Source organism: Eschrichtius robustus, chromosome 2 (assembly GCF_028021215.1).
Source record: "Eschrichtius robustus isolate mEscRob2 chromosome 2, mEscRob2.pri, whole genome shotgun sequence".
NCBI lineage: Eukaryota > Metazoa > Chordata > Mammalia > Artiodactyla > Eschrichtiidae > Eschrichtius > Eschrichtius robustus.
This window is the reverse complement of record NC_090825.1, coordinates 35,689,252-35,700,266: the sequence shown is the minus strand read 5'-3', so window position 1 is coordinate 35,700,266 and position 11,015 is coordinate 35,689,252. Positions and strand designations below refer to the sequence as shown.

The window sequence follows — 11,015 nt, the reverse complement described above, 5'->3', positions numbered from 1 at the left end:
TCCCAGCCGCACAGCCCTGTGAGCTCAGAGAAATAGCGCCAGCCCAGTGCTGCCCCTGCCTCCCCAGTCTGGGTTCAGCTCAGCAACACCTGTTCTTCACACTTCAAAGTTTAATAATCCAGTCTCTTGCTTCTGTTTCCCCAGCTGCCCTTGCAGTTGCTATCTCTGTGATATCTTAGATTTCTCTTTTTACTCTTTCAGTTAACATAATTGATAGCTTTCTACCTAGTTTCCAATTCTATATTTTAATTTCTGCTCAAATAACTGGTGTGGTTTCTGTCACCTGCCTGGATTCTGAATATTATAGGAATAGACAGATGTGTTTATTTGATGTTCCTTTTAAAGAAAATACACAGAAGAAATTGTATACATAAAGATATGACATACTGTTTGTAGTGGGTTGAATGGTCGCCTCCCACAAGATACGTCCTTGTCCTAATCCCCAGAACCTATGAAATTAACCTTATTTGGGAAAAGTCTTTGCAAATATAATTAAATTAAGGATCTTGAGATGAGGAGATTGTCCTGGACTATCCAGGTGGGTCTCAAACCCAATGACTAGTGCCCTTTTAGGAGTGAGGCAGTGAGAGGTTTTGACACAGAGGTGGAAGCAATGGACCATGGTGGCAGAAATTGGAGTAGTGAAGCCACAAGTCAAGGGATGCTGACAGCCACCAGAAGCTGCAAGAGACAAAGAAAGATTTCTCCCCTAGAGCTTTCAGAGGGGGTAATTACTGCTGACACCTTGATTTCAGACTTTTAGCCTCCAGAACTAAGACAGAATAAATTTCTGTTGTTTTAAGTGACCCAGTTAGTGGTAATTTGTTACAGCAAGTGCAGGGAACTAATATATGCTATAAACTGCCAGGGAGAATTTAAAGTGGTGGAAGCTCAATTCTGAATGCAGCATATAATGGATGCTACTCAACTTTATGGCTTAATGGATCTAATAAACGTATGCATAGTCACTCGGTGCCCAGTATTGGATATATTGAGTCATAAGGCCTGAGTGGCAAGTTGGCTTTTTCTGCTGCCTTGTCCTCCTTTGGACATGATCCCTCTCTTCCTCTGGGCCCCATTCAGCATTCAGAACCTTCTGACTCACTGACTAAATGGGTTGGAGTACTATTGTCAATAGTGTGCTATGCTGTCTTCAAAATTGAAAGAGGCCACAAGTGCTGTGCAGCAGAAAAAGCTAACATTTATTTATCTATAATGATTTTGAGCCTCTCTTCACACACTCTTTAGCCAATTTGTATTATATTATTATTATTTTTTTATATTATTATTTTTTTAAAATATTTATTTATTTATTTTGGCTGTGCCGGGTCTCAGTTGCGGCACCCAGGATCTTCATTGCAGCGTGTGGACTTCTTAGTTGCAGCATGCGGACTCTTAGTTGCGGGCGTGCATGCGGGATCTAGTTCCCTGACCAGGGATCGAAACTGGGCCCCCAGCACTGGGAGCGGAGTCTTACCTACTGGACCACCAGGGAAGTCCCTGTATTATACTATTCTTTTGTGAATTGCCTATTCATATCTTCTGAACATTTTCCTTTGGGTTTCCTGCCTTATCATTTAATTTGCAGAGGTTATATGTATATAGATGTAATAACTTGTGAATTTTAGACTTTGAAAATTTCTTTTCCTAGTTGTAATCAATCAGTTTTACCCATGTGTCCTTCATGGTATAGAAATACCTCTTTCTATATACTATGTTTGTCATCCCATTTTGGAGAGTGTGCTGTGTCAATATTTCCAGAGCATACAACAATGACATACTTTTAGCAACTGTTGTCCCATTGTTTAATTTTTCTACATAATTCATAAAAGGAAGCTTATACTGAAGCATGATTCTTACCCGGAAGCTTCTCTAATAATTTCTATATTTTCTTACCCTGGAGTTCTTCTATGCTCAAAGCAATCTGTAACTTTAAACTTGAAGGTAAGAATAAATTCATGATTTTTTTCCTAAAAAATTGTGCTTTTTAGATTTATCTACTTGAAAGTACTAGGTGCAATTATCAACAAAATAGTATTGAGCACATCAATTTAAAAATTGTGGTTTTCACATACCAGTTACCAATGAAAGGAACCTAGTTTCCTTGAAGAAAAGACTGATTGCAGGTCTGGGGCAAGGGAAGTAAAAGCTGCACCTGGGACAATTCATTGCACCAGAAAACAAAGAAACTGTAAAAGACTATGAGATCATATGCTACCAAAGAAAAAAGAATGAGATTACAGGGCTGTCTTTGACCAAAGATAACAAAACTTGAATATCAAATAAAATAATGAGTAGAATTTATTTAAACACTCTCTCTGGTCAGGTTCTAGAGGATGCAGGGATGGAGTTAGGCATGCAAATGTTTATTGAAGAGTAACACCTATGAAAGGAAAAAAGAATGAAGGAAAGCTGTCAGACCACTATGCAGATCAGACAGTTTCTGCCAGGCAAAGGGGTAGACTAATTCTAATATGAATGTGCTGGTGTTATTATGCATCAGGATTCTGTCTGAACTTCAGAGCTTTAGATAATCCAAAGGGAGATGTTGCACACGCAACTATGGGGGCCAAAATACCTCTTTGTTCCTGCCCTGCTACTATAGTCATACATTGTGCAGCTTGTTGGTGATTGATGCTGAGCATCTGCAGACGGACCCCGCTGCTGGATCTCACCGAAGTGACTTCTTCCTTGTGCACCCACATCACTTGCTTGCGGTGCCTCCCCTCCTCCTTGAATTTCAGCTGTGACTGGGTTCAAACAATTCTGAGCTGGCCTCGACCTCCATCCACTCAGGCAGAGCTCTTCTATTCTGGGTATCTTTGTGGGAATCTTCACCTCAGCTGTGAGTGTCCTAAATTGCCCCCGTAAACCTTGCAACTAGTTGAGCTTTCAATCATCTGCCATCTTTACTGTCCGTTCTGTTGTTTGATTTTTCTGTTTTGTTATTTATAATTTATTATTTTACCATGCTCTTCCCTCCTCCCTGCAGTTAAGCAAACAATAAAAATCTGGCTTTGAAGGGAGGCATCACATTTAGAACGTTTCTTTCTGGTCAGCAAATCAGCTACGGCAATGCTCATGGACTTGGCTGTATTCTGAATGGTCTCTTGACTGCTGCTTCGCTCTCTCACTAAGATGTAAGGACTGAAAGCTGTAGCCAGATTTTCATCTTTTTGTGTGTGGCTCCAATCACAGCACCTGGAACATGGAAGGACATCAAAATGTGCTTCCTAAGTGTTGGGAATGACTGTACTTTATCACAGTAAAATAAATGTCTAGTCAAGGACATCAATAATGTAGCCACTGATGCTTTTGTCAACAGGTTGACACAGATGAAGAAGGATATATTACAATGCAATACACCATGGTATGTTATGTTAAGGAAAAAAATCCATTTAGAGGGAAAAAAAACCTCCCCTCAAAAGGCAGTGTTTAACATTTGTTCTCATTAAATTATCATTCTATCCATGATGATATTGATAATAATGATAATAATACTTGAGCACGTTAATTTCTGCCAGGTAATCCTAAATATTCATTTTTATTATTGAATGCATTCATGAAAGCTGCCTTGTTTATTTACTTTCCATTTCAGAGGTGACAAAAGGAGGCCTAGAGAGAGGAGATAATCTGCTGAGGGTCACTCATCCAGAGAGGGGTGGAACTGCCCCTGCACCCAAGCAGTTCAGTTTCTGGAGCTTCTTGTCGTGACTCTGGTCCAAACACAATTTGAAGTTCTTTGAATTGAGCAATTCACCAGGAGAGGACAAAACTGGGAAAGTCAGAAAGTCCAATTTGAGAATTAGGTCACCACCCTTGGCCCTCCTTTACATCACAAATCTTCCTTTGGCATTCCCCCACCCTTACAAGCATTCCTTTGCTTGGTGATCTGGGTTTCCAAGTCTGTTCCAACACTAGCAGTATGATTTGGGGCCTTCTACACCCCATTGTCCGCCCAGTTTTTTCCCCCTCGGGTATACTAGTACTTTTCCTTTTCAACCCTAATCCCATCTATCATGAAGAGATTTGACCATGAATAATTTTATCCAAGATGATTGGTTTTTGTATTAATATTATCAGGTCTTCTGATGCAATTATCTTTTAGGATTAATGTCACCACCCAAACTCCTCCTATCTCGCCAGGAGGCCAGAAGAGCATAAAAGCTCGCGGGCTAGGGGCTTCCGAATCCCAGACACTGGGTATCGCCTGGTGTGAGACCCACGCGATGGCGCAGCCCTTTCCCGGCTGTGAGCGCCGGGGCCCCAGACGCCGCCAGCCCCGAGCTCAGCCGACTCTGCGCCCTGGACGCTCCCTTTCTACCCCGCCCCGTGCGAGCTCTCCTGGGACGGCCCAGACTCCGACTGGGAAATGCTTTCCAGTCCCTGCGGCGGGCTTCTGCGCTGGGACCGTTCGCGAAACGGACACTTTGCTGGAGGCCGAAGCCCTCGCGACGGGACGCAGAGCCACCTGCCCCGGACCAGACGCCCGCGACCCACCCGGACCCAGAGGCGCCCCAGGAGAGGCGGCCGCCGCCCCCGCAGCCTCCCTCGGCGGGTGGCGCCGTTTCCCGGACGGACGAACGGAGCCCGAGAACCCTGACGGCGGGGACCCTATGGAGCGTCGCCCGGCTCCTGCCCCCGGAAGCCGCCGCACGTCCCAAGGCTGGTGGCAGCGGATCCGACGCGCAGTGGCCCGGAAGACCCAGGGCTGCCAGGAGTCCCGAGATTTGCGCTGAGTCCCTCACTAAGTACAGTCCCATTGGCAATTTATGAAATGCGTATTACCCTGCAATGTGAAGATCATTGGTAAAATCAATGTACAATATCTTCTGAATCTGTATAACAAGATGAAAGATACATGCTATTGTTTTAATTTCTGTATTTTTTCATTGGTAGGAATGTGAACCTCGTTAAATAAACTTTAAAAAAAAAAGAAATTTATGCAAGATGATTGGTATTTTGCTTTCAACAAAACTGTACAACTGAATTTTACCTGTTTGGGATTAAGTTCCTTGCTAACATAGTTTAGGAGCTGCCCTGAGTTCCTTGCCAAGTGCGCCTCTGCAGGGGGCAGGGAGCCACAAGTTATCCTGCTTCAGTAAAGCAAGCAGGAGAGAAGAGCCAGACAGGGAGTGCCAGCAGGACACAGTCATGGTGTTTAAAATCTCCTCTTGAAAGTGACACTCCGTGACATTTGGTATCCTAAGTGACATCTTCTTTTCCTCTGTGAGCTCTATTGCATGTGCCCTGCTGTTTAATGGTTTGTTTCAAATAACTGGGCTGGAGAATGGTAAGGAGAAACTCTCATCCTTAGTGACCCTTAGGTGAGACTAGCATGGACTTAAGAGAAAAACTTTCCCTCCCTATGGTGGGCAGTGGGCAGGGTGAGGTGTTTCCAGAAGGCTAATGGCAAAGGAACTCTTATTTCTTGGTCTCAAGCAAAGTCAGCCTTTAAGTCTTGGGAGTGTGATTAGGGTGAGGAAGGAACCAGATTAAGCATGAAGTCTTTCTCACAGATAATTTTCCCTCTTGGTCTAGCTAAGGAGCTGCACTTTGGTCTTTAGTTTCAGGGTTCTTTCAACCCTCCACACTCACTCTACCACTAGGCTCAGCCCCTCACCAGGAGACTCCGGATGCCCCAGTCTCTGGGCTACTTCAATGCCCAGCAGGAATTAGAGAAGCTCCTTGCTCCTGTCCCAGGAGCCCTGTGTTAAAAAGGTTAACACATACAAAAGACATTCAAATGTCTTTATTAGAATGGTTTATTTAATTCGTGATGGAAGGACATGTAAGAAAGGAAAGATGTAAAATTTCAAGATAAAATACTGAGGGAGCATTTTCATCTTTTTTTTTAAAATTTTTAAAAAAAAATTTATTTATGGCTGCATTGGGTCTTCGTTTCTGTGCGAGGGCTTTCTCTTGTTGCGGCAAGTGGGGGCCACTCTTCATCGCGGTGCGCGGGCCTCTCACTATCGTGGCCTCTCTTGTTGTGGAGCACAGGCTCCAGAAGCACAGGCTCAGTAATTGTGGCTCACGGGCCCAGTTGCTCCGCGGCACGTGGGATCTTCCCAGACCAGGGCTCGAACCCATGTCCCCTGCATTGGCAGGCAGATTCTCAACCACTGCGCGACCAGGGAAGCCCACATTTTCATCTTTTAACCTTATGGTCTCATCTAAAAACCAGGATGCATATAAAACAAACATTCTCAAAGCATCCTGAAGAGCAAAAGAAAAATGTGAACATTTACATATGCTATTAAGGACATCTAGATTCATTCTTCTAAGATTTCTAAAAGAAAAAGATTGTAATAAGTAAATATAATGTTGGCTGTGATGTCCCTGTTGTATTTCTTTTTGTGGTTTTTAGGAACAGAAATGGAATAACTCAAACAGTTTAAGCATAAAATAATTTATTAGGGGATAAAAAAATAACTTGTGGGGCCTCCACCGGGCCCCGCACAGCGGCCGCGGTGGCCCTCGGCGTGCGGGTGGCGCCTGTGACAGCGGCGCCGCTCTGCTCACGACCCCGGCTCCGCGCCGGTGTCGAGCGCCTTGGCGCGGCAGCGTCGCCCGGTAGGATGGACGGCGAGGCGGGGTCCGCGGCGGGGGTGGGCTCCGAGGGCCGCTGTTCGAGGACAGGCGCAAGGGCTGCGACTCGAGCGGCGAGGCTGTGGTTGGGCACGTGCTGCTGGAGGCTGCCGAGCCGGTGACCCTGCGCGCGCAGCGCCTGGAGGCCCAGGGCCGCGCCGCCGGCGCCGCGCACCCCGCGCCGTCTCGGGGGTGGAGAGCCTGACCGTGCGCCTGAGCCTGCGCGAGCCCCCGGCCGGGGAAGGCATCCTCTTACTACAGCCTGGAAAACATGAATTCCCATTCAGCTTTCAGCTTCCATCGGAACCTTTGGTAACCTCATTCACCTGGAGATACGGAAGTGTTCAGCACTGTGTGAGAACGGTTTTGGAACGACCTGATCAGATTGTTAAGCGGGAACTCCAGGTCGTCAGTCACATCGATGTCAACCCACCAGCATTACTAACCCCTGTACTGAAAACTCAACAGAAGATGGTTGGCTGTTGGTTTTTCACTTCTGGTCCAGTCTCGCTGAGTGCCAAAACTGACAGAAAGGGATACTGTAATGGAGAAGCTACTCCAATCTATGCAGAAATAGGGAATTGTTCCTCTCGTCTGATTGTTCCCAAAGCTGCCATTTTCCAGACGCAGACGTACCTGGCCAGCGGGAAAACAAAGACCGTGCGGCCACGGTGGCCAACGTGCGTGGGAACCACACCGCCTCCGGGAGCACCGGCACCTGGAACAGGAAGACCCTCAAAATCCCGCCCGGGACGCCGTGCTGCATCATCCGAGTGGACTACTCCTTAGCTGTGTATATTCACATTCCTGCTGCTAAAAAATTGATGCTTGAGCTGCCCTTAGTGCCTGGCATGGTCCCATACAATGGTTTTGGCAGCAGGAACTCCAGCACTGTCAGCCAGTTCATTATGGATATGAGCTGGTTGACACTGACTCTGCGAGAACAGCCTGAAGCACCACCAAACTGCGCAGACATGGTATCTGAGGAAGAATTCTCTAGACACATTCCTCCTTACCCTCAACCCCCTAACTGGGAGAGCAAGTCATGCTGTCCTCTGTTTGCCTGCACTCAGGAATTCAGATTTCAGCCTCTGCCTCTTTATTCAGAGGTTGATCCACATCCTAGTGACATAGAAGAGACCCAGCCTGTTTCCTTCATTCTCTGAACATATTTCAGAAATCACTGTGTTCATCATCAAATTAGAATGTCAGTTCCTCCCACCTGCCTTTTTGGGGAAGAGGGAGGGAAGATTAGCTTAAGAACATAAATGAACATCAAGACTGAGGTGACAGAAATTAAAGCAAGAGTGAACTTTCCAGTGGGCCAACAGGATTGTTGCACAAGTTTGTGATGTGGTCTTGTGTCCCCTTTGAACAATGGGACGAAGATGTGAAAAGTCACAGAATGTAATGGAAGTCCCGATGGTGACAGAGTAAGTGGAGGGATGCCTGTGCTGGCCCAAGAGAAAGTGCCTGTAAATAGTGGAAACACTATGCGAGCGTATCTTTACAAAGGTTTCTGGAAGTGGCACAGATGTATCCTAAGCTTTAAGGCGGTATGGACGCGCTGCGGGGAGACTCGATTTTGGAGAAATAGCAACACACAGTTGTATGTACATGGACAGGAAAGGGGCCCAGTCTACAAAGCGAGACCCTCCGGTGTCAGGGCCTTCATATTCCATAGGACAGAAGTCCTTAAAAGAGTCCTTTTCTGAGGTCATGGTCTTATGAGGTTCTAATGAAGTAATACAGTTTTCACTCTTTTAATCGTAGTTTAAGACGTAGTTTATAAATTGGCTATATGGTATTATGAAACCAAGAAAGAGTTCCTAGAAAAGCTTGTCAGTTGAAAGGGGAAAGGTTGTACTTTTTATTCCCTTAAGTCCTTTAGTTGAAGGTTGAAGGTTGCGTTTTTTATTCCCTTTAAGTACTTTAGCAGGGTATGCGTTTGATTTTCCTCATGTCTTATTTACCTAGAAGCATATTAGAAAAAGAAGAGGTTTAAAAAAAAAAAAAAAAAAAAGCTTGCATCCTTAGGACGCCTTGATAACTGCACAGGGGTGGGGAAAGGCCTTTTCTTACCTACCTCTAGTGGGGTTATCAGAATCAGATACGGTTGAAAACTCCAGGCCTGAGAAGTCTTCTTTGGAGTTTCTGCTCATTTGCAGTAGCAATCTCATCTCTCCTATCCCTAAACCTGAAACTGGACCAAGGGCAAAATCTATAAGGTTAGCACCAGATGAAAGTTACTATGTGTATACCAAAGGGTATTTCAACATAAATACAAAACCAAGAAGGCAAAATTACTATTTTAAAAAAAAGTCATAAGCTTAATTTCTGTCAAGAGACTTAAGTCTACTGATGACAGTCACTGTGTTGTACATTGTTATTCCAGTTCTTTAGTAATTCTGTTCAAACTGTGATTTTTTTTATTGTTTTGGTGCAATATTTTATTACCATTCAACCTCAGGATATTCAGACCAACAATATTGTGCTGCTGCTTAAAGTCTGAGCAGTGTTTTTACTGTCCCCCTCTCTCCTCCTAGTCATGGTCATATGTTCACTTGTTTTTACTTTAATCTATTGGTTTTGTGAGCTGAGAGCATTTCTGGACACTAAGTAGAAGGACGGTAGGGATTCCCATGATAGAGATTTTGGACCAGCCCAGTACTTTGGTTTTCTCCATGTCCTAAGTGTTTGATCTAGAAACTCTGGTACTTCCCATGCAGAATACTGTACTTCATTCAACCGAATGATTAGCTTTTCTTTCAATCAGTACATTCAGTTTGAAATAGAAAAGTTCTAAGGTTAAATTAAATTTTGTATGTAAAAATTAGTTAGACATTTGATCAGGGATTTTTATACAAACATTAGGTAAATGTATGCTTTTCACCCTTCTGGATATACCTCTCTTCTTTGTAATCATGTAAGCATCTTAAGCTGTTCTTTCATTGTAAGCCACTGTTGAAAATCACAGTGTAAACTGTTTTACCAATAATTGTGGTACTGAAATTGTCACAAATTTTTATTCCCTGCTTTGGTTTTTTGGTGATCTTTTATTTTGCTTCGCTTTTGTGTGTTTGTAGCTATGTGCTGTCTAAACTGTTTTATTTTTACTTAAAAAAAAGATCATCTTCAGCTATTTCTTGACCTCTGAGTTGTAGTTTATACATTTTGTCAAGACGTTGTCTATCTACATGATGCCAAAACAAAGTGAAATAAACAAAACAATATGGTATGGAGGAAGAGAAAGTTTAATTGTCTGGTTGCATGTAGAAAAGCAACTGCTTACTGGAATTTTTTACTAGGATTGTTTTGTCACCTTTTTAAAAGAAATCATGAAGTGCACCCACCAAATTAAAACAAAGCTGATTTTGTAGCACTTAAGAGAATAGCTAAAAGATATGATTTGCCTTATTGAATTGATATTGGTATATCTGACCTTAAGAAGTAGGTTGAAACTGTATATCTTTTTGTAATCAAGAAATTATTTGATGAATGTTGAAGACTCTACATTAGAACAGAGAATACTTGGGAATGAAGATAAAATATTAGCTGTTATTTGCTTGTTTAGTTTACAAGGAAACCGTGGCCTTAGAATTTTCTTTTTGATGCAAAAATTTTGAAATTGAGAATGTGCATCTTTTGGCACACAGAATCCTTCCATGAGCAGAACTTTACTTTCATGTTTTTGTTTTGCGCGATAAGAAACTCAGTAGGCAGGGGTTATGTTTTCAATAAGTTAACTATGAAAGCTTTTTATTTTTATTATAAAAATGTAACAATCTAACCCACAGGGAAAAAAAATAAAGATTGTATTTTGTACTCTGATCTGAACACCATGGGTTCCTTTTGTTAATAAAATGATTACACTGAAAAAAAAAAACTTGAAATTTAATGGAATAACGAAGACAGATTTTTGCCTGAACTTCAGGAATGGCTCACAGAACCAAACAGCAACAAAGTGGCCCCCAAAGATAGACACTGTCAGAAACCAAAAAACACTGAATTTACCACCAGCCCCAGAGCTGCTCTTTTCAGATTCACAAATCCCCTGGGAAATGTTAAAAGACTGCGGTCATTCCAAATGTTTGCGGGAACGTGTGCATCCCGTTATCTTCACGCATTATTGTTGGAGGGTCAATGTCACATGCATCCTGAAGAATAATATGGCAATACTCAATAAACTTAGGTGTATGCATTTTAATGACATAATTCTGCTTATGGATATATATCCTAGAGAAGTTCTCTCATGAGGGTTCTATCATATGTGATGAAGGTGGGTAACTGGCAATGTGCTTGTCCACTGTGGGACAGCAGATAGGCAAAATGTGTCAGGGGTTCACCAGAGGTTAACATGGCAGCATAGGATGAAATGCACAGATAACAATCTTAGAAACATGCAAATGAATGAAAAATAATAA

At 43.2% G+C, this 11,015-nt stretch overlaps 1 pseudogene; it reads left to right on the top strand.

Annotated features, from left to right (window-relative positions):
- The first annotated feature begins 6,581 nt into the window (after positions 1–6,581).
- LOC137756258 (arrestin domain-containing protein 4 pseudogene) lies at positions 6,582–7,780 on the top strand (annotated as a pseudogene).
- Positions 7,781–11,015: the final 3,235 nt, after the last annotated feature.